Genomic DNA, 23,595 nt, shown 5'->3' on the forward strand with positions numbered 1-23,595 from the left:
CAGGGCTGCTCATGTGCAGGAATCGCATCCTGGTCCGGTGCCGGCACCACGACGCAAGCACGGGATACGGGCAGCACGCATGGACACAGCGCCGTCTCCCACCCCTTGGCCCCAGGGATGCTGCCTCGGGGAAGCAGATCCTTACGGGCAGAGGACTGAGGGCTCCCGCTCTGCCCCCAGCTTCCCACTAAGCCTCCTGGAAACGCTGCTCCGGGGGCCTTTTCCTCCCGCGCGGTGCCCGACCTGGAGCACCTTCCCCTCCTCCGAGGCCCCCCAGGGACAGGGGGCTTCATCCCGTTCCCCACGCTGCAGAGAGCTCCCAAACCCCTTCCTCCAGGCTCTGGGAGGAGGAAAAGGTGGGGAGAACCCAGCACCCACCCAAGCAGCGCTGGAGAGGAGATGCCCAAGCACTGTCTGCCGCCTCCCCCATGCAGCAGCAGTGGGTGCAAGGAGCACAGCGCTGGGGCGGCAGGGTCCCTCCTGGACCCCCATCGCTGCCGTGCGGCTGACGTCCCCAGCACAGCCGACATCCCCAGTGCAGCCCCGGTGCGTGCCGTCCCCGCATGCATCTCCTGCTGAGCGGCGCAGGGGAGGTGCACGCCGGGAGGAGAGGGGTGAGGAAGGGTGGCAGTAAACCTGCAAACAGCAGAGCCATCCCCCAAATGCCACCTTGCATCACTCACGCGTGGAGGGGGGCCGGCGTCCGAGCCCAAAGCCCTGCCGGCCTTCGCTGGGCACCGTCCCCATCACCCAGCAGCAGCATCTCCTTCCCCACCGGCTGCTCCGGGCACCCAAGGCTCCCCGGGGTGCCTGTACCCAGCATCCCAGTGCTGCTGTGCTCAGCTGTCCCGGCCGGCCGCACGTCGGCTGCTCCGGGCTGTAGTCACCACCACCTCTCACTCCACCACCCCAGCACGACCCACCCGCTCCCACGCGTGGGAGACCTGGAGCAGACGAGGTTACCGATCGCAGCCTCTCGCCTCCCCACGCGGCTTCCACCGGGCTCAGGCCCCCTGGGGTAAAACACCGAGCGTCCAGGACCCCCTTCCCCCCCCGCTGCCTCACTTGTCCCCTCCCGGGCCGGCGCGGCTGCAAGGCTCCGAGGCTGCGTGCCTCCCTGTTTTCCTCTGCTTGGTATCCGAATGCACCGTTTCCCATCCGCAGCAGAGTCAGAGCGAGACGAAAAGCAAAGCTCTAAAGGAAGGGGAAAAAATCCCCCCAAAAAAGCTGCCAAGCAGGCGGCCCCAGGCACCGACGCTCCCCAGCACAGGGGACCCCCGAGCCCCCCCAGCCCTGCTTACCCTTGGGCTCTCCTGCCGCCGCCAGCCGCGCCGTCATGGGGCCGGGTGCTGCCCGCCGCGGCCGCCCGCACATCTGGCTCCAGCAGAGGATGTGCCGGGCCCGGGCGGCGCGGGACCAGCGGAGCCGGGGGGCCCTGCCCCAGCGCGGGGGGCTGCTCTGCGGGGAGAGACCTCCGCTCTTCCCCCGCGCGCAGCTCGCTGGCAGCCGCACGCTCGGCTCCCCGCCGCCGCCTCCTCCTTCTCCTCTTTCTCCTTGCTTCTCCCCTCCCTTTCCCCCTCCTTCCTCCTCCTCGCTCCAGCCTTGTCGCCACGACATGCCACCCACCTGCATCAGCTCCTGCCGGCTGCACCGCTTAACTCCCGCGGGTCCAGCAGCAACGCGCGTGGCACTGCCACCCCGGGCCGGGCTCATGTCCCCAGGCACACTGGGCCATGGCCAGTGTCCCCAGGGCCAGGGTCCCCACGGCCAGCGTCCCCGCTGCAGCCGCGCCGGAGGATGCTCGCGAGGATGCAAGCCCCGAGCATCCGCGGCTCCTCCCGCTCCTGCTGCGGTGCCGGGGTGCTCCTGCCTCCGGGATGCCCTTGCCGCCCCAGCTGCCGAGTCTCACTAGGGCATGGGGGACCCGCACTGGGCCCTGGGGGGGGACACAGAGCCCCGGTCACCCCAAAGCCAGGCCCAGTCCCGGGCTGCCCCCTGCCACCCCCCGCCAGGCTTGCTCAGGTCTCTGCCCCACTGCACAAGCCAACAACAGTTAATGGGGCTGGAGACGGAGGCTGCAGGGGGGCAGCGGCCGGGGCCACCCCCGATCTGGCTATTCCGAGCTCAGATTCGGCAGAGGTGCCAGCCAAGGGGACCGCAGCGTTTTGACAGTGAGACGCAACCGCGAGAGGCAGAAGTACATTTGACAGGGAGAAAGGACGAGCTGTCTGAGGCTCGTCTTCCCCGGGAGGGGATGCTCCGAGCCTCTTAACCTTGAAAGCACCGGGGAAAAGCCACTTCTTGCTCTGCTGCGCCTCAGACAGGGGATCCGGGCCCTGGCTGCCAGCCAGCAGCACCTCTCACGGCGAGGGAGGAGAGCCGAGGGGCTCCATGTGCAGGAGCGGCACGGGGGGGGGGGGGGGGGAAGGGAGGGACGGACACCCCCGGCCCCAGTCCCACAACGGCAAGAAGCGGTCCCCGATTTGCAGTGAAGGGCTGGTAGCAAGAACGGCAGGTTTCTAGCAACCTAAAGCCTAGTATGGAGCAGGATTGCAGCCAAGCCAATTTTTTAAAGTCACGATTCAGTCACAATTAAAAAAATAATAATAAAGCCCAATTTGGGGTTTTGAGCAATTCCAAAGGCCTGAAACACCAGGAGCTGCACCGAGACCCAAACAGACTCCAGGCTCTTCACAGACCCCGGCACAGATGCGGGGCTCGGACAGAGCAGCATTCGGGGCTGAAAGCCGCCGCCCCCCCCCCCCCATGCCGCAGCAGCAGGCCAGCCCTGACCTCTGCTCGCTTTCCAGCGGCCTCTCCCCCAAAACGCTTTTCCCAGCCCCAGCCGGCCGGTGGCAGAGCCCTTCGGACGCCGCGTGCCTCGAGCGCGCAGCAGCCATCACAGCCCTGTTTTGGGCCTCCCGCGCGTGCACGAGCCGCGCCGGGGATCTGGCTCGTTCCCAGAGCATTTGCCTGGGGCGGTGGGCTGGACCACGGTGATGGAGAACAGACGTGCAGGCTCCGGAGAGGGAGAATGGGAGAGATTGGAGTGACCTGATTTAATTGGCAGGACTTCAATAACATAAAAATCCCTGCCCATGTGCCCAAACCAAATGGGTGATGTTCTGGCACGTTGGCCCCCGTTCAGCAAAGCATTTAGGCAGATACTTAATGGGAACACATGCTTAATGTTAGTCTCACTTAAACGCTTTGTAACATAAACTGAGAGTCAAAGAGTGGTCTCGGCTGGCGAGTCCCTCAGGACCCTTCAGGCAGCGAAGGGCGAAGCGTGAGGCCGTATCCGAGCACCGGGGCAGGCAAAATCCCTGTAAGCATCCCCCAAAAGCCGCCTCTCTCATGGGATTATGGTCAGCCAGTTCAAAAAGCCCTTCAGGATGATCCCTGTGCCAGCGCCCATGATTTGCTCCCGCTGTCAGGAGCGCCGATGCTCAGGAGGGAGCAGGGCGAGACGACGGGATCACTTGCGGTTTGCAACCCCCCCGGCGCTGGAGGGCAGGCAGGCCCCGGCTCCGCGTGCGAGCGGCACGTGCCCTCGCCGCAGCGATGCTCGCGGCAGCTCGGCTCTTCAAGGGCTCATCCGGCCCGGCCCAGTCACCGTGCTTCGCTGTGTGAGCGGCCAGCGCAGCACCGAGCTGGGTCACACTGAGCCACCGCTTCCTTGGGGACCCCTTTCCCATCTGCAGGACGGGGACACCAGTGTCACCCTGCTCCTGGTGCAAGGGGACACTTGTGACTGGGGACAGCAAGCTGCTCTGCCTTGCAGGTGGCTGGGGGGAAGACGCTGGCCCACATTTACAGGGCTCCCCCATACGATTTGGGTGCAGGAGAAGCGTTTCTGGGAGCACGCTTAAATTAGTCTGAGTTGGGAGCAAAGCAAGAAAACAGAAACGGGCATTTTCCCCCATCCGCTCCCACGCGTGGGGAGGGAGACGCGAGCCCCAGGCGGCCTGGAGCCGTCGCCGTCTAACACCTTGCTGGGAAACACGCTCCCGCCGCGCGGCGAGCCAGCTTGCTGCGGCTGGTGACTAATGCGTGTCGTTCTGGAGACGCTGTCTTCAGGCAGAGGAGTACAGCCTGATCCAGGTTTTAATTGTGTGGGATTTTAGCCGAGATAGCACTGATTTATTTTCTCTGCTGCCTCAGCAGTTCTCATGCTTGTCCTGCACTTCGAGTTACTCAAAACATGTTCCCTTAGTACAAGGGGTTAAAAACTTTTCTTGCTGGAGAAGCAGCTTGCAGCCTGGAGAGGACTTTTTGCCCGCAGCCAGGTACGTGTGCACTGTCGTACAGAGCCTCACATCCCCCTTCCCATCCCCTAAGGCACAACATCAGCTCCTTGAGCAATGGCACCAGCATGATCTTGCAAAGAGGCCGTGGCAGGGGAACAGCTTATCCAAACTCAGCCCCCCCAGCCAGACCTCAGCGCTGAGGGACACAGCTCACCGCTCTGGGATCGGAGGGGCCAATGCATACGGCACCATTTCACCCCACCTCCCACTCCAGCAAAGAGCAACAGGCACAAGAAACCCATGTGAGACCAGCACACCAGAAGCCTTTCCTCTTACCCATACCTTTGGGATTTTTTAAAAACTTGGCCACCAAGCCACACACTTGCTTTAATTCCACACCCATGGGGGACTGATAGCACACGAGACCAGATCAGGAACTTGCCAGCATGAAGAACAACCACAAGAAAACAAGGAATATCACACTGACCTTGCTCCTTGCCAGCTCTGCCACCATGGTGCCTCCCTTCCTGGCTCCCTGGATGCTCTGAAAGCCAAGAGTCCTGCTGCCGGCCCTTTTCCCAGCTTGGATTTTCCCCCAGCTGAAGCCCATCCGGCCCAGCTGGTCCAGGTTTCATTCCCAACACCTGGAGCAATGGGACGGGCTGCGGAGGGAGGAGCTTTCCCGACTGCGGCCACCCCCTGACCCACCACCGTTCTCACCTGGCCCCGGGGACAAAGCTCTTTGCTGCCTAGGAAGTCTCTACCAGCTCAATATTTTGACATACACTTCCCAAAAGAAGATACAAAAAAAAAAAAGGGGACCCCCCCAAACATGCGCGGTCCCCCCCCCCCCCGCGGGCGGGCAGTGGCTGTATCAGCCCGACTTTGCTGACTCCCCGCAGAGGCAGGAGCTGCTGGGCGAGAAGCGCTCACTCCTGCCGGAGACTTGCTTCAGCATTATTCATATGGGGGTATTGGCTTGGGTGTCACGGTTATTATTATTATTTAATGATTTAAGGACATAACAGCAGCTCCCGCAGGCGGCACGATGGAGTCATAAACCCCGGAGGTGTTTGGAAAAGCTGCCTGCGGCCCTTGCCGCGGAGCCGGGGAGCAGACACCCCCTTCCCACCCGCGTCTCCCTGGCGCAGAAGGAGCCGAAGCGCTGCCGAGCGCCGCGGCGTGAGTTACTGCTGCCGTATCGGCGGCGCGGGACAGCACCGTAACTCACGCGGGCGCCGGCGGCCCCTGAGTTACGGCAGCTCTCTGGCCCGTGGCAGGGCGGCTGTACGTTACCCCCGGCACCCCGGGCTCTCCCCTCGGGCGCTGTCGTGAGCCGGGATCAGTGAGCCGGCTTCCTTCGGCAGCGACGCCAAGAAAAAACAGCCGGGAAAAAACGCAAGCAGGCTCATGCAGCCCCGGCCCCAAAGCTTCCTTCATCCGGCTCAGAAAGAGATTTCCAGGGATCGGCAATTGCTCTCCTCCTCCTCCTCCTCCTCCTCCTCCTCGCCCTGTGCCTCTCCCTGCTGCCCGGGCGAGCACTGGCCTCGCTCCCCCTCTGCTCCGCACGGCCTCGACGGGGAGCTGGAGACTCTTGCGGCTGCAAACCCCCGGAGCCCCCGCGCCGCGGGAGCTGCTCTGCGGGCCGGGGTCCCGGCGAGCCGCCCGCAACGGGCTGTGGCGCGTTTCCCACCCGCGGCGGCTCCCGGGGGGTCTCCGGGGCGAGGCGGCCGCGCGGAGCGGGTGCACGGGTCCTGTCCGTGACACGAGCCCACCACTCCAGCGAGCTCATCCCAGCGAGCAGAATTGCAGCCCGTGTAGGGGCCTGGAGACGGTCATCCACCAAAACCAGTCAAATAATCACCATTTTGGAGGAATAACGTTCGGAGGATTTTCAGAGTTCCTGGGGCCTGAGGGGCTCCTTATCATCTGAAGCAGCCACATACTGACAGCCACTTTCCATGATTACCAGCAAATCTTCCCTTCCACTGTCGGTACCAGGTACTATTACCATCCTGTTGTTACGTTTGCAATTACATTTTTATGTATATTCTAAGTGTTTTCAATACTTTTGGGGGGACAATTTCCAAATCCCTAATCAAGTGCGCTCCTCGCACGTTCAGTGCTGCGCAGAGAGACGCTCTGCGTCCCCTCTCTAACAGGGGAGCAAAGAAGCAGCGAGGCGAAGGGCCAAGCCCGAGGCCACCGAAGCAGCCGGCGTCGGAGCTGCCGGTGCCGCAGGGCCACGGCGATGCCGCGCGGTGCTCTGCTTGCCAGCCATCGGCTGTGCGCGCAGCCGGTGCCGCTGCTGCCGTGACGCAGGGATGCGGCCGCTCCGGGGTGCCGCGAGCAGCATCCGCGGGGCCCAGGCGCTGCTGCAAAGAGGCGAGTTGGGTGGGAAGGGAGAAATGTTCTTCCAGCTACTTTATCTCTCTACTTTGGGGCTGGTTTACAGCCACTATAAAAGTGGATAATAAATCAGGGGCGATGCTGTAAAATGCAGGAACAACCGTAGTCAGAGCCCAAAAGAGACCGGCTCCCTCTGCCAGCCCCAGAAACGCAGAAGGAGCAGTGAGGTTTATCTTCCCCCCTCCCGGGTGTCTTTATAGCCACCTTGGGAAGGGAGTTATAGGGGTGAAGTGAGCCTGATGAAGTCCCCCATTATATGAACATGCCAGCAAGGCGTGCTGAATAATGTGTCCGTTTTTAATGGCATGCGCTTTGCATTGCAGAAATTTTATATTACGCTCTCCTCCTCTCCCTCTTGCTGTCTGCGCCCCCACCCTCTCTCAAATTTATAGGCAGGAGATTGGTCCAGGGGGAAATAAACTTCCTAAAGAGCACAGTGTTAGCTGATAAAGAAAGGAAAAACCAGTAAAGAAAATTATGACAATGCCTCCCGCCTTACATGCTGCTTTACGCGTCAAATTTGTTTCTTTTACTGCCAGACAAAAATGTAATTAAAAGGCTGCAGTGTCAGCCGGTTGCAACCGAACTTGTTGCATTCGTTAGCAGACAGGATCATTAACACCTTTCGTGTCTGGGTCTTTTAATCTCCCAGGACCAGTTGGCTCTTGCACTGCCTCCTTGCACATAGGCTTCAGGGCACTGCCTTCCTTCCTGTTTTCCGGACTGGAAAATTATCTGCGTGCTTTTATTTGTTTTCCCAAGGTCACACAGTGATGTAAAGGTTCCCGCAGTGGGGGACCGCGTCCGGGGCAGGGCAGGCAGGACGGCGGCGGGGGAAGCGGGGCGGCAGCGGTGCCACGCGGGGCGCGATTCCTCCTGCCCCTCTCGCGCGGGGATGTTCTCTGCCTCGGAGCCGCTGCTCCAAAGCGATTGCAGAGTGAGCCGGAGTGAGCGGTGTTTACTGGCCTATTTGTATTTGTCAGCGTTTCCATGACAATGTGAGCTACCTTCTCTCCCCTTGTACGTACACACACACACACACAGTCGCTGCAGGCACACGCACATGCTCACGGGCATGCACACACGCGCTCACACTCACCTGCATGCACACAGGCTCATGCACTCGCATGCACACATATGCATGCACACACACACGCATGCACACACATGCACACACAGAGCCCCCTCTCCCCTCGCTTCTCTCCGCTGTTCGAAGGGAAGGTTTTGCAGGCCTCCAGGCTCTGCTTGCTCCTAACAAGCAATAACGGGCAGGCTGCTTTTAGTGCCTGCGCTGACGGCTGAACACTGATTGGAATAAAACGGCAGAGGCGAACGCCGCGGTTACGAGATGTAGCTTTTATGTGTTTCCGTGTTGTTGGATCATCCACGTGCGCACACTCCGTGCTGCCGCTGCGATGAGCACCGGGGCCGCAGCCACCCCAGGCCACTGCAGAGCGGCTCGTCGCCGGCATTGCAAAAAATCATCCTCTCTCGCCGGTGCAGGAGCTAATTCCTTCGGTGGTTGTGCCCAACGGCTGTGGCCATGGCTGGGATCCCGCTGCGCCAGGCGCGGGACGGAGCGCCTGTCCCCGGGGTCTGCTGCTGCGGGGATGAGCCAGGACAGGGAAGCAGGAGGGTTCCCCTTCCCTCGCCACGGCTGGGGATCGGACACGGATGGGGACCAAGAGCACAAGAGGGACATGGCGAGGCTGAGGGTGCCCCCGGCCGGGCTTCGCCGCGACCCCGCGGCGGCTGTCGTCTTAACCGAAACCGATCCCTCATTAATCACCGCCCGTGGCTCTCGCTCCGGCTGCCCCCGTAATCCCGTTAGCCTTCCCTTCCCGGCCCCCCCCGTGGCCTCTTATCGGCGGCCTCTCAGCAGCCTGGCCAGGGGCTGCCGTCCCCCCCCGCGCTGCCGCCCCTCCGGAAGAGCCACGAGGCGAGCGCGCGGCTTGCTTCCCCTTTTGGTTTTTTTAATTGGAATCTCCGCTGAATCTGCTAATTAACTTCTTTGCCTGCAACTAATATTGTGCTGCTGATTCCTCCCCGGAATGATCCCTCCGGCAGCCACAGAGGTTATGCTCGCTGGCATCCGGCCACGGCTCCTTTGTAAGAAAAGAGGAGCCCTGTTGAATCGCCGCGAGTGACTCATCCGTTAGTGGCCTCGCGCTCTGCCTTGCCGCTGCTCCGCACGCGCGGGACCGGTGCGGGAGCGGTGCTCCCTGCCCCGCGGGCTCCTGCAGCATCCTGCTGCATCCCGCTGCATCCCACAGCATCCCACTGCATTCCGTTGGCTCAGTCCCCGCGGCTCCAGGAGCAGGTTTGTCCCCAAGCCCCGGCGTCATCATGCAGCCGGGGCCGCGCTCCTGCTCTGCTCCCTGAGGCCTCCGGCGCGGGGCTGCGATCTGAGCCGCGAGGCTGCTTGCTCACACACAGCATGAAAATTCAAGAGCGCTTTGATATTTTTCCTCTCTGCCTGTTTCCCCTGCTTTCTATTTTTATAAATAATACCTGGTCTCGAACTGAACAGAATACCAAGCATGCCATTAAATCCCCGGTGCCAGCAGCGCCTTTGAGGGCGGCTTCGGCACGGCTCTTCCCAGGGACGGCGATGCCGCGGCACGGCCCACGGCTGGCTCCGACCCTCGCGGAGCAGCGAGCGCCCTTACCGGGGCCCGACCCCACGGTGACAGCCACCAGAGCCGGGCACAGCCCCGACCTGCGTGCCAGCTCTGAGCTGCATCCAGGCTCCCCGGAGCAGGGCTCAGCCCCCCGTTTCTTTGATCTCTGCTCTCATTAGTGTGAACGGAGCCGGTGCGGGAACCGCAGCTCTCCCGGCCTGCCGTGAGCTGGCTTGAGAGCGGCACTGCATGCAAACGGCAGGGCACAACCTGGGACCGGCTTATTTACTTTGCTTTGACATATCCGAGGGTGCTAATATCCACCCAGGACAGGCAGAATGAGACCTTCCTCCCAGCCCTGGGGCCCCGGTGACGGTCGCGGCTCTGCAGGCTGCTCTAGCACTGTCAGGGCAGACGTGCCAGCACCCCGCACGCACAAACAGGGACTAAATCCAATGTCACAGCACGTGAGCCAGGACCGGGGCAAGGTCTGACCCGGGAACCGCGTGGGGCTGCAGCCCTGCAAACTGGGGGGAGCTGGGGGCAATCGCACTGCCGGATTGCTCCCCGGCCCCGGCTGCAGCGCAGGCAGCTCCGGAGAGGGAGGGCTGCAGGGTTGCCATGGCAATCAAGCATCTACAAATTCACAGCTTCTCTATCCTCAGCTTTGTTTTGGCTGGGCGAAAGTTAAGCCTGGCTTTTTGGCTGAGGGCTGACGGCAGGCACAAACGAAACGCGTGCGGGAGCTGAGGCCGTTTCCCAGCCGCCCAGGACTGCGCACCGCAAAAACGAGACCCAAACCAGGGGTCGCATCCGCAGGGCACCTGCGCAGCCCCAACGGGAGGCCTCGACCAAGGAGGAGAGCGCGAGTACCACCACTCACAGAGTCCCGCAAAGTTGTGGCTGTTTTATTTGCCATTTACCTCCTCGGGGCAGCACAAGCCCAAACGTCCCGCAGACCTACAGGTCTTTGCAGGCACCGTGAGGCCACACTCAAATCTGGCACATGCAATCCAGGTTCGGGCTTCTTTAATTAGTCACTTAATTTTGGCATCCAAATAGATTTGGAGCGGGCCCTGGCTTTGCCTGCAGGGCCTGCACGGCTGGCTGGCTGCTAGCAATGCTTCCCAAAGCGACTTCCCAAATCCAGCAGAGCTAACTGAACAATTCTGATTTACAGCGTTTCATGCCATCTTCCTCGCTCCTTTGCTAGAGCATCGCACGGTCTTTGAGCCTCATCCAACCGCAAGCCCCTTTGCCAAACACAGTGAACAGGGGACCCGGCCTGCCAAGGCTGAGCTTATGATGCTTTCAGAAATTGAAGATGCCTGACGTGGAGCCTGAGCTACTTCCAGATGCCTCGCTCAAGCCTGCTGTCACTCGGGCTATGAAATACGAGGGGACCGCGGGGTGACGTCTAGCAGCTCGCGGCTGGGAGCATCTCTGCGGGGCGCAAAGCAGAACGACAAGCGTCAGAGAGGAACGAGAGCTGCGCCGCCACCAGCCTATCCAGCCTCCCATCACTTCCCCATTCCTCCCCCTTTATTTGAGGCATTTCAGTAATTGCTCCTAAATCTAATAACGGATTCTTTTTGATGCCTTCAGCGGCGCTGTTATGTAAATCCCACTATAACGATGCTGTATATTTTATAGATCGTGTGTTTGCCAACGTCCCTGAGTGTTCGCGCAGCTGAAGAAATACCTTTGATTGCAGGATCAAAACCATCACAGGGAACGTAAGGACAGCACCAGCAAAGAAAAACCCAAGGAAATCAAGGACCTGTGGTTAAATTGATTTGATTTTGCCAATAGAGGTCAGTATGAAGTATTAAGGTTCTGAAACTGTACAAAGAAATCCCATTATTCAAGGAGCAGACGGGCTATTTTCAGGCACGAGAGGAAACGATGTGAGTGAGCGAAAGGCAGCCAGAGCCGAAGAGCTCGAGGTGCTCTAGTAGGAGTGTTGTACTTACAGACGGAAATATTGGGGATACCAGCTCCGAGCTGGGGTAATCCGGGGGGAGCGAGAAGCCTCAGTGGTGCTCTGCTGATGAATCCTCCCCATCTGTCATCTGCCCAAGGAAGGAGGAACCGGGACCTTCCCTGGCTAATTATGGGCATGAGCTGATGATGCTGAAGGAGGCTTAGATGAGAGGCAGCTTTTCCCAGAGCTGGCATCTCCCTTCCCCTTCCCACGTTTCACGGAGAGCTTGGCTCTCCCAGCTCCCACCCCGCAAACGCCCCCGTGGCTCCCGCCGAGAAACACAGGGGAAGTTCGGCGTTTGGCTGAACAAGTGGAAGATGGAAAGGAGCTCTGGAGAGGACTTCTTGGGCAGGGGGAGGAAAGGGTTTCCAAGAAATGACCCCTCATGCAGGGAGGACAATGACGAGCGAGGTGAATTTGGAGGCTGCAGAGAAAACTGGCAGAGCATGGAAGATCTGCTGCCAGGTTTGGGGGAGCTTTAAATGGCATTTAATTAGCAGCATTCAGGTGGTCACAATAGTGTTGAGGCACCATGGCAGCGGCGAGACAGGACTGCAGACCCTGGCATTTGTTAATTAAAGCAGCTCCTGACAGAGACTAACGACTTTTTAATGAATCTGTTGTCTTAATGTCTTATTAAGTTTTGACTTTTCCCTTTCTGTCCCTTTCGAGGTCCTCTGCCCAGTCTCCCCCCGCATTTTCCTGGGGGCACTGGTGTCAGAAGGGAGGGACGGGGCCATGAGGACTACAGAAATACTGCAGGAAGGTCTATATATGGCTGCTGGGCTTTTTGTGCCCTGTAATGCAGTGAGCACGCATTATCTCCGCTTTCCCCGTGCCTTCGGGAGCCCATCTGCCTTCCTTCCTGAGAGCTGCTGTTTCGCTGATGGAGATAGCCGGGCGGAAAAACAGCGCTAGAGAAAAGCCTCTTGTCCCCCACCGCTCCAGGCTGACCTGGGATCTTGAACGAGTCAGAGCACAGGCACCGAAGTCGAGAGCACCCATTAACCCCTCCCACACAAAGCACAGCATTTCACCCCGGAACGGGCAGCTGCCCCTCGGAGATGCACCGCAAGGCCGTGCGCACGCAGCCATGACCCCCCCTCTGCAATACAGCCCAGGGAAACCACTACATTTGGGCAGAATGGATGCTTTTAGTTACGGGTGGCTTGAACGCACACACAGCCCCTGGAGAGAGGAGAAGGGGGGACAAAGGCAGCCCCAGGGTACCAGAGATCGATATTAGAGGTCAGCCCCAGCTCTGGAGCTCAATCAGTGTTTGCAGTGTAGTCACAATTCAACCATCTTTCCTTATTATGCCAGTCCTGTGGACCAAGAGAGAGGCAATTAAGCCCCTAATTCTCCTTAATCTGCTCCACACACACATGCAAAGACGTGGCCCAGCACAGGGGGAACCACACACGTTTAAGAATAAATGCATAAGCACATCCCAGAAATGCACTCAGCTGCACGCGCGCCAAGTCTGCACCCACACGCGCGTGTGCGGACACAGGAGCACATGCACAAGGACACGCTGCGCCAAGAGGCGTGCGTATAGGCACCCATCGCCCCTGCGGTGTCACACCCGGGACACGATGCAATTCAGCGCAGCAGAATTTTTAGTTATGACATGCTGTACAAGTGCTGCCAAAGTGCGGAAAAGCAGCTAAGCCCAGGTATCTGTCAACAGTCCGGCAGGTTCAATCCATCAGGCATTAGCCCTCGGCAGAGCTCCACAGACGCCTGGCATTTAATCCTCCTTTGCAAAGCTCAGGGACGTGCGCGCTTGGACATGCTCAGACGCCCGCACACAATTGCACACTCCTGCTCTCGCAGACGGGGACACTCACCCATCAACACGTCACGCGGGGACAAAGCGCACCCATCGCCGTGCTCCAGCTGCGCCTCGCCGCGACCGCATTCGCGGTGCTGCCACAGGGCCCCTGGAAAGCTGGGGTTAACCGCAACGAAATGTTATGGGTGCTGGACTGGAGAAACCTCTGGACAGCTGATCGAGCCAAGCGCCACTGAGCAGCTTCAAACGCGCCCAGCTCCATGGCCAGCTGCTCTCCACGGGTGCCACTATCCTAATTACGGAGGAAATGTTTAGTGGAGTGGGTTGAATGGAAGGAAAGGGCCGTGGAAGAGAGAAAATGCACAGAGGGTACGAAACAAAGCTACAAGATGGAAGAAGAGTGCTCTGGAAAGGAGGAGCGTGCAAGGAAAGCAAGGCTCCTGCGAGACTGAGGCCCAGGGAATAGGTACAAACAGCTCCTTTGGTGGAGGAGAAACACCTGCCTCATGGTTAAAACGTTGGGCTGGATTCATCAGATCTTGATCCAGCTTCTGGCTCTACCACCATTTTCCTGATGCGACTTTGGGCAAGTGACTGTTGGAACCAAGTATTTCACAGGGTTTCCCAAAAAGCCAAGTCCAATATGTAAGAGGAGTAACTGCAATCACTTGTTAGGCATCGCCCTATCCAGATTCCCAGATGCCCCAGCCAGGAGCCCAAGTCCCACTGGCCGCTAGCAAGACCTCACCGTTAGAAAGGTGCTTGGTGTTGACATCCACAGGACCAGCAGCACTCAGAATCCATCTGAAAGAGAGCAAAAATAGATCCAATTTCTACATCTATATTTAAAACTGTGTTCTCCTTGGAATGGACTCAGGCTACAGCAATTAACTAATGATGAGGATGATTAAGGATTGCTCTTGCTCTTTACATTTATAGCATCTCTCCCACTTCTTTTCCGCATAATAATTCCTTTCCTTTGCAATACCAGCAGAGCATTCCCAGGAAACCGAGACGTAAAAGGCAACAAATGAGAAAGGTGACCCGCTAAATGGAACAGAGGAATGAACAAACCTGACACTTACCAGTCCCCAAAGCGGGGCGAGAACGTCAGTCCCGTCCAGGACTTCCCTCTAGCTCTCAGGTGAGAGCGAGTGGTTCCAGCAGAAGAGCAAGCACAGGGGGGTCTCTAGCTACTAATAAAGCCTGAATAAGGCGAGAAGGGACACAGCTCGTAGGGACAGGGGCAGAGCCCGTCCTTGGGGGCATGGGGCTGGCTCTGGCCCACACTGGCTTCCCCGGAGCTCCATTCTGCTGTTGGCAGGAAGCATCGACCTACTGTGCAATGATGCCATTTCACCATGGTAAGGGTGGCACAGAGGCAAGGAGGAGAAAAATTAAAAAAAATCACCAGAATAAAAATAGATGCAAGATAAACAGGAGGAAGGAATCCAGCTAGCCATCCAAGGCGCGTTTCTGCTAGCCCGTCCGAAGGGCAGGGGAGTGAGCAGCCGCTGCCCGCGGAGGCAGCTGGAAAGCGGGCGAGTGGCCGCCCCTTCGGAGCTCTGCTGTTCTGCCGGACCCCCGCCTGCCCCGCCGCATTCAGCATTGCTTTAGCAGGGAGAAATATTGTCCATCTTCCAGAGACGGAAAACAAACAGAGCATGAACGAAATCAACTAAAATAATTACAGGTTACAACAAATCAATTGGAACTGTGTAAATAGCCTTCAGGCAGGCATAAGACACAATGTTCTTTGCTTAACACGCGCGGCACTCGCCCGCTTCCCGGCCTCGGCAGCAGCTGCGGCTCCGGTCCAGCGGCGCTCCGGCGATGGATGCTCTGTCCTGCACGTGCTGCGGCGAAGGCGCCCAGCTTCCCCGGCAGTGAGCAGGAGCTGGGTCAGAGAGGCCAGACAGACTCATCACATCGATCCGGTGACCTCCAGAGTCACACAGGCCGGAGGGCTTCAGCCCTTGAGGCACCTAGCAGAAGCACGGCCATGACAAGCTTGTTGTCCAGATGCATCCACACGAGCTGCACCACGCTGGACGCACGCGTGCAGGCCCAGCCCAGCAGCTGGGGCATCCTGACACTGCAGATGCACAGACCTGGCACTGCAAAATTTGCCCATGGCATTGAGATGAGCCACACAAGTTCTTCTGGAAAATAAACACGGAGACCTCACGCCTCCAGAAGCCAAAGCACTGGGTTCAGGTTTCATCACGAAGAAACCGGGGGAGGCTGGAAAGGTCTGATGTTTCCTCCTGCATAATCCTGGGAAGCCAAGAAGGAGCCGTGGGCCCAGGCTTTGCACAGCAGCCTGCAGGAGCCCAGGGCGCTCAGAGGACGCCCCATCATGCATTCGTAAGCCTCTCTCACCCGAGACTGTCTTTAGGTATTCAGGCAGCTAATTCTTAGAGACACACTGCTTGAAATGAGAGGGCAAAAATCATCATAGTATTGAAAATTTTATGGCTTGCAAGCCTCATTACAAAACATTTTGAGGAAACAAGACAGGAGCAATTTCCTAGGATGTTTCTTTTGCATCCAGAAACGCCGATGACTATCAGTGCCGCGCGTCAGCTGCCAGCAGCATCCAGCTGCACCCATCCCCAGCCTGCAGTTGTCCTGGGCGTTTTGGTGGCACAGCTGTCCCAGCTGGGGACGCAAGGAGCCTGAACGGGACCGAGAATACGTGCCCAGTGCCTGAACATCCTGCAGCTGCTGTGGAAATCGATCTGATGAGGTTTCCAGCTGAACATGTGGCTGCTATAGATCCATCCAGGCCAGGTTTCTGCTGCGGGAGCTCGCAGAAAAGCACATACGGGCTCGCTCTGGGGGTCTGCCCTCGGTCAGGCCATCCCGGGGGCCGCGGGGATGGGACATGGGGGTCAGGCTGCCCCTGAGGAAACCAGGGCCCGGAGCCAGGCTGAGGTTGGCCCAGGCTCCCAGACAGGCAGGACCCCGCTCGGGGGCAGCATGTGGCCCCCAGCCCAGCCCTACGGTCACCCATGGAGCCACCTCCCCAGAGCCCCCCATTACCACCTCCACACCAAAATGGAGGCACCTCCCTAGCACCCACCCTTGGGCTGGAGAGTAGCCTAGAGCCTAGCCTGCACAAGAAGGAGGAACACAGGTGACCCAAAAAGGCTTTTCTCACCTAAACACCAGGATTTGAGCCCCAGGGAGGCTGCTGGGGCTCTAATAAGCCTTCACAGCCCTGAGTGGCTGCACCTGAAGTCTCCACCCCCCACCCTGCCCCTGGCCCCTGGCTCCATTTAAGCTTGGGCTGGGGCCCTCAGCCCAGCTCTGCCTGGGGGGGCCATGTTGGGGCAGGCCTGGTCTCCTAGGCTGGGGGCCCTGCTGGGGTCTGACCCTGCCTCATGCTGCTGACTCAAGCTTGGCCACCATGGACACATCTGATGCTGCCCAGAGGATCCCGCAGCAGTGGCATGCTGTTCACCCAGTGTCCCCAACGCTTGGCTGCTGATATGCCACTACTAGAGGCTTGTTCCTGCTGATCAATCCCTCTGTGCCTGCTTAACGAGATGCTAATTTAATGCTGTGGTCAACTGGTTGTCCATGAGGATTAATGAGTGCTCATCCTGCTGCTGAGCATTACATGCTGTGAAATAACTCTGTGGGTGAAATGCTGCTGCTGTCCCAGGGTTTTTGGGAAGCTCCGCATGAGTGTGGATAGAGCCCATCCAACTAGCTGAGGTGCTTCCCAGCACCCGTGCACAGGGAGCCTGGTGAGATGTTCCAGTTCAGTCACAGCCCGTAAGTGTGAGATGCAGGAATTTCATGGCTTGTTATGCTGGAGCACAGGCTACAGGACTGCAACGGTCTCTTAGGACTCTAAAATCATGGATTTGTTAGGTTAAAAGTAGAACTGAGCAAAAACCTTGTGGAAAATAATTTTCTGGACAAATCTTAGCTTAAAATTTGCTTGTGAGCAGCTTACAAGTTTCCTGGCCAGATCTTCTTTTAAAAATCAATGGTGGAACCACTTCTGCAACAGCTTCTCAAACTGTGGCTAATGCACAAGCAGCAGACAGTATTTTCAGCATAAACTGCTTGGATGAGCCTTGAATTGGATATTTCCCCTCCTGATCCTGCTCCCCAGCTGGAAGATACTTTGGGCTCAAATGGTCATGATATGGAGTTCTGAATTTGCTTTCTAGAAATATTCTCCAAATATTGCTTTGAATTTGGCTGTTTCTTCAAGCACATGTGCCAAGAAATTCATTAGTAAACTATTAATGGAAAAGAACATAAAGTCTGAGTGTCCATCAAAGAAAGCGCAAAGGAGATATTTGACAGCTGAATGCTTTCATCAAAGTCAGAATATTGGCAACATAAGATGCTGAGCACCTGTGCAATAGCTGCTGTGGAGAGGAAAAAAAAAAAGAAAGAAAGAAAAAACAACTCAATAAGAGGGTCTGCTTTCCTCTTGCTGTTGCTGTTCCTGGTATACCCACAGTGATGCTCTGGTTTGGTGCAGCACTGATGCATGCGTTGTTCCTTCCTGAGCGTGCTGTTGATGATGGAAAAGCCTCGGTACCAGCTGAGGCATCTATGGCTGTTAGGACACACGGCCACAACCAGAAACCCTTGGCATTGCGAGCTTCCCTCCTGGCTTACAGCTTCTGCAGGAGACCAAGGACCAGCCGTGCGATGGTGATGCAGTGATCTTCCTGCGCCTGTGGTCAGGTAAGGAATGAAACCTTTTTTATGGGAGATAAAGGTACTGTGCCATTGCCTGTGCAGAGGAGGGAGCACATGCCTCTGAGGAGGAGCAGCTCCAGCAGCTCCCACCAGCATGAATTTCACTGGTGAATAGGTTGTCGGGGCTGGCTGGATTTGGGATGGCACATCAGCCCTGCGGTGCTGCTGGAAGGGTTTAACCTAGCAAACCCTCCCGGAAAGCGATGTCGACTGGCACATTTTAGCGCCATCAGGCCTGGCTTTGGAATAAACCGCTATGGAAAATGAAGCAATGAGCAGATTGCCATGCTGGTGGTTGAAAGCAGCCGGTGAAGCAATGCCGCACGGGCAGCCCATCAGCACAGTTGGGTTTTGTGTTTTGCTGTGTTGTAGGTAGCTCTGGTTTCTTTAGCTCTGTGATCATTTGGTTAGAGCTGATTGTGTGGGATGTCCTCGGCTGAAAGGGAAAGGGCTGTGCAATCGGTTCCAGCTGAAAAATGACACAGGAAAAACTCCTCAATGCCTGGAGATACAGGCGAACGCTCGAGCAGCACTGCTTTCCTGGAGGAAATAACGCAGAGGGAGGTGCTGAGCAGGGGAGACGAGTATCACTGAGGCAGCTGTAAATAATATTCCATGCTCGAATCGCTTTGCAATGCAAGATGTTGACTCTGTTGTCTCTGAGTTCATGCTATATAAATATTTATGGCCCCTAATGCAGAGGTTTGTCACATGTAATGACGTGAAGCTAACGTGATGTTGTCTATAGGTGACACACCGCACCAAGGGAAACTGGCAAATGTCATGCCCGGCTTCTGGGGAAAGTGCATTAGCAATGCTGTATGTGTAGCTAGAGGGACTAGAAAATTTGGTATGGAAGTGTTATTTTCTCCCTGCCATGATACTTGAAGGGAAGCTCAGAAAATTAGTTCCGACTCTTTCTGATGGCTCTACAGCAGGGCTTGGTGCGTTGGGCTGGCGGTAGCAGAGGGGGTGGAAAGGCCACCGGTGTGGAGCCGTTCCTGTCCGAGCTCTTAGAGGTACTCGCAGAGATGGGGCTGCTGCATCCTCTGTGCTGAGGTGTTGGCAGGGGAGGGAAAGCAGGGAAGGAGTCACCCCTGCTCCCAGCACCTCCCCTGGTGTTAGCGATTGCAAGCATCTGACTCATCGCTCAGGGTGACCTAGACCCTGACACCCTCGATGGAAAGCACCCAGCTGCAGGTGCCTGCTGGCTCTCCAGAGGAGCCCAAACCCTTGTAGGTGCAGACATGTGAGTGGTGGAGGGTGGCACCATGGCGTGCCACGTGCTGGAGTGTGTCCCCATCCCTGCGCAGCCCCCCTCGCATGCACCATTTGTAACCCACTAATAATATGCCTGTGCCTCCTCCCCAACCACCCAGCTTTTTTCCCCTTCTATTGTTCTGCATATTTCAGCTGCTGGAGGCTTTGAAAGAGCCTCCCAGCCTCTCTGATAATATCGCCCATTGTTCTCCTCACCTACTGCTGCTGCTCTGAGTCATTCTGCTATCTGACAGGGCAGGCGCAAAGGTCTCCGATATCAGATGCAGCTCAGCCAATATCTGGCTGTTTGGTTAGTTTTGCATCTTCTATTCATCTTCAGAGAAGTTAAGGGGCTGGGGGAAGGGAGGAAGACTAATAGGATTAATCCTCTGAATTCATTATGCAGAAACTTGGCACCCTGCCAGTCTTTCTCTTGAACAAATGGTCAATGCTTTTCTTTAATAGCATTAAGCAAAATTACAAATCACAACGTTGGTTAATCAATCTCAATAGGTTTCTCTGCATGATTTTTTTAACTGTCTCCTGGAAAAGACTGTAGCAGCTGATGTTTTCCTTCTCCCTCTGTCTTTGCCCCTGGTTCTTGGCATTAGCACTAATTGCTAGAGAGATGCTGGTTATTGTTGTGTCTCCTGAACTCCCGGCCTGGATGGACAGAGGCCTGCATACAAAACAAAAAGACATAAATGAAAGGGACTCTGACATGCTAATCTTGTCACCCAACCTCATGCAAGCCAAGAGAACCAGGGCTTGGTTCAGCCCTATTTTAGGGCTCTGGACATGGGAGAGGGTGAGAAGAGAAGCAGAAGTCCTTCAGCATGAGGAAGCGCTGGGTGGGGGAGGACTGGCAATGGCTCTGCTGGACCGTGGGGAAGGGACACTGCCCTGAGCAGGGCACAGACCCTGGTCTCCACGACCGCAAGGCTCAGAGGAAAGAGCTGCTCTGATGACCTAGGGCTGGGATGGAGGCAGCCTTCCTGGGGTGTGGAGTCCATTCCTCCTGTCCTGCGTAGGGATTCCCCCTAAATGTCCCTAGAGATTTACTGCAGACTGTTTGAGAGACAGAGAACTTGGCCTCCTGCTACCTGTCACTGCATGTCATAAAACCGGTCACATCACCCGAGACGGGTGGCAGTGTGCGTGCTGCAGCTGACTGAGGCCGGGGCTCCTGGAGAAGCTGGGCTGGGCTGGGGGGCCGGGAGCCCGGCAGCAGGGTCGCTGCATGCTTGGGTTGGGGTCAAGGTCGCAGTGAATCAGCAGAGCTGCTGCCCAAGTAAATATGAAGTTAAGAGATGTAGAAGGTGCCTTCCCTGGGCCAGATCCTTCCCTCTGGCATTGCTTGCAGTACGGATACCCTTGGAGCTGTGCTCAGGTGCCGCTGCGCTAGATGCTGTGCAAACAGCCCGTTACAGCAGCTGTACTGCAGGCATGGATGCAGACAAATACATTCCTGTTACGCTAAGCAATGGCTTGGAGCCAAAGCAAGGCATGCTTCGGTTTTGTTTTTATTTCACTGTTGCTTTTTCATATGAACATATGTATATACGTATTGATAGACAGTTACGGTTTGCATACAGTGTATGGTATATAACAAAAATGCTAACGCATGACTGTATGTGCATGTGTTGTATGTACAGCTATACCACAGATCTGTTTGACGTTGCTGTTTGATGCATTTGCCCACCTGCAGATTTGCGGTGTGTGCATCAGGGAGTTCACTCGCCGCTTATCAGCGAGTCTTTGCGGAGTGCATCGTCTGGCTGGGACTGGACGCAGTCCGATGCCTGCAGTAGCTGCCCTTCCTGCAGGCTACGTGTAAAGGGTGGGTGAGCTCCAGCTGGGGTAAAACAGCTGAGGGGATGGAAGGATGAGCCCGGGCTGGCTGGAGGAGGTGTGCACGCAGCAGGGCTCCCGGGGCTGGGGGGAGCAGTCTGTGTGGGTGAGCGCAGGGAGCCAGAAATATTGCAGAAGCAGGCAGTGAAGAGGCAGAAAACCCAAAACAGCAAAGGAGGCCCTGTTAACACAGCCCCCAAGAAAGCTTTCCAGGGTGAGTGTTGGCTGGAATAAGAGACTTCGGAAATCTGTCTTGCATTGATGCTTCCCGCGATCCCGGAGGAAGCACTCGTAACAAGCAGGCTTAGGAAATGCCCACTCGCCACCTACTCCACGTCCTCCTGAGCACAACCAAAACATGCCGCTTAAGTCCAAAGTACTAATTATGTTTAAGGTCACTTCTGGCATATTTATGGTTTTCTTTGGCTAAAGTAGGAGTATTCACATCAATATACATACATGAGAGTACTGAGCTGGGATATAACTATTCACGGGCCTGGGTTTTTTAAGATATTGGTGACACCTTTATAATGCACCAAGAGGAAATTATCTCGGTGATATATGCAGTGCTAGAATGGAGAGGGCAAGTCAGCCCACCTGGGTTAGATACCTATTTTGGGATCCATCTGTTTTTCTCCACTGACTATATATGCAGCACAGTGGAGAAGCTCTGACTTAAGAGGGCTGATCCTTAGCTAGAACAGAGGAACCCACCAGCAGCGTCGAAGAGGATGTGCCGGTGGCTTGGAGGGCTTGCGGATGACTAATGAACTTGCTTGGGGTTGGTCTGGAGCATGGATGTCTGAAGCCTGGCATATCCCGGGGAGCACAGGGATGTGTGCGTTGGAGGCCCGGTGCATGACTGCAAGGGTACAGCCAACTGCAAGGAAACTGGCAGGCAGAGTGAATTCCCTTAAAGAGAAGGAGAGGAGAAATCTAGTGCTGAGCTTCCCTTGGTGCACCAGCCTCCTCCTCACCTAATCTAAAATTAACTTCACTGTTCAGCTGCATTTAAGCAAAACCAGTTGCCATGGCCACGCCAGGGGCTCCTAGATATAGCAAACGAGGTAATCAGTTAAAATGAATAGCCACAGAGCTGATGCTTGCTGTAGGTTACATGTGAAGTTCATTCACTTGTTAAACCTAATGGACTGTATTGCCTATGAATTGGAAATGTAAATTCTCTCTCTTTCGGTGGCTGGAGTTTGAATCAGGCTGGAAAAGCTGGAGGAAAATGTCAAATTAAAAGAGCTAGTGCTGTGGATAATGTGAGCCCATAACGAATCAGAGGGGATATCTGTGTGGGTTCAAGCCTTAGGTTTGCTGGAAGGCACATAGCTGAAAGCTGAGCCCCCTTGCTGCTTTTGAGAGGGACACTGGTATTTATAGCACCTTATTAATGCTTGCTTTGCTGGCGCTCATTAGCTCTGCTGTCCTGCTCTGAATAAAATAAGCTGTTCTGCCCTGCCAGGGGTTTGCAAGGCTTTAGAAGATGCGGGAAAAGAGCTGTTTCTATGGCACAGCCTGTAAGCGCTCGGGAATCTCGAGGCACGATGCAGCGCGAGACATCAACCATAAGCAGGCACCTTTCCCTTCATCGCCACGATGCAGCCACACCGAACGCTGCCTGGGACTCCTGGGAGCTGGAGACGGGGTCTGAGGGCCGAGCAGATCTGCTGGCAAACGGCAACGCGCATCAGGAGCGCTGAGCAGGCGAGAAGGCTGCCAGCAAAGGAGCTGGGCTGTTGCTATTTTAATAAGCCTATTGCCGTAGGAAAAAATCAGTCCTCAGCAATGGTCCAGTCCTCCATTTCGTGCCTTGCACAGAATCTGGCAAGCGTCCTGCTCCAGAAGCTGCCAGCCAGGCCCTGCCTCAGTAAGGATGCGGGGAGCAGAGCCCGCCTGCCCGGCCCCTTGCACTGCTTTCCGCAGCCTCCCCGCAGCCGTTAGAGCTTCGTGTGGACCCGTCTTGAACTTTGTATGGTCTCAGAGCGTCTGGAGGTTCACACTTGACTCACAATATGTATGTTCGTATTTCACGTCCTGCCATGGCCAGGATTCCCTCTGGGGAGGCTCCAACGCGATCAGCAGGCAGAGCAGCCTTTCCTTGTCCATGCCGTGTCTGCACCGAAGTGCGGAGGAGGCTGATTTATCTCCTGCCACCCTACCCCTCGCTCGCGTATCCCCTCCCGCCTACTGAAGATGAAGGGCTTGTAGCACTGGAGAAAAGATGCTCCAAATACCAGACTAGCTTTTAGGAGGCCTGGATTCGGGTCTTTTGCTCTGCCACACATTTTCTATGCAGTGAATTCGTGTTTTGCGGTGCCTGTTCTAACCTTAAAATTGACATGTCTGTATCCGTTGTCAATATGTGACATTCGCAGTGATAGTGTTGTACTTATTAAGTTAATCTTTCTCACTAATTCAGCTCCAACCAACCTGCAAAACAAAATGGACATTATTTTGTCTACTCAGGTCCTGTAACAATTAGAAAATTTTACTCTCCTGCTAATCTGGGACTTTTGATGGGCACATAATACATCATTAGCCTTTTTTATTACCTTGAATCATAATTGTGAAAGGAACAGTAGTGGTTTTGTGCAGAGTGTCCATATCTGTGTCCATATGGATAATTACAGACCCATATGGACATTATGGACTAGTTCATCACCTGGCATAAATCGGAGCATCTCC

The 23,595-nt window shown here is 56.4% G+C and overlaps 1 protein-coding gene across 2 annotated transcripts in view; it reads right to left on the bottom strand.

Moving 5' to 3' along the window:
- The window catches only part of LRRN2 (leucine rich repeat neuronal 2), a 29,063-nt gene extending 24,185 nt beyond the window's left edge, over positions 1–4,878 (bottom strand). Inside the window, exon 1 of one of the 2 annotated variants that reach the window (XM_026111936.2) lies at positions 4,738–4,878. The gene's annotated coding sequence lies outside the window, so the exon portion shown is untranslated. Of the gene's footprint in view, positions 1–1,301; positions 1,539–4,737 lie in introns of those variants that run through there. The other variant, XM_026111935.2, reaches the window with a different exon arrangement.
- Between the last annotated feature and the right edge of the window lie 18,717 nt (positions 4,879–23,595).

This window comes from Dromaius novaehollandiae, chromosome 27 (assembly GCF_036370855.1).
Source record: "Dromaius novaehollandiae isolate bDroNov1 chromosome 27, bDroNov1.hap1, whole genome shotgun sequence".
Lineage (NCBI taxonomy): Eukaryota > Metazoa > Chordata > Aves > Casuariiformes > Dromaiidae > Dromaius > Dromaius novaehollandiae.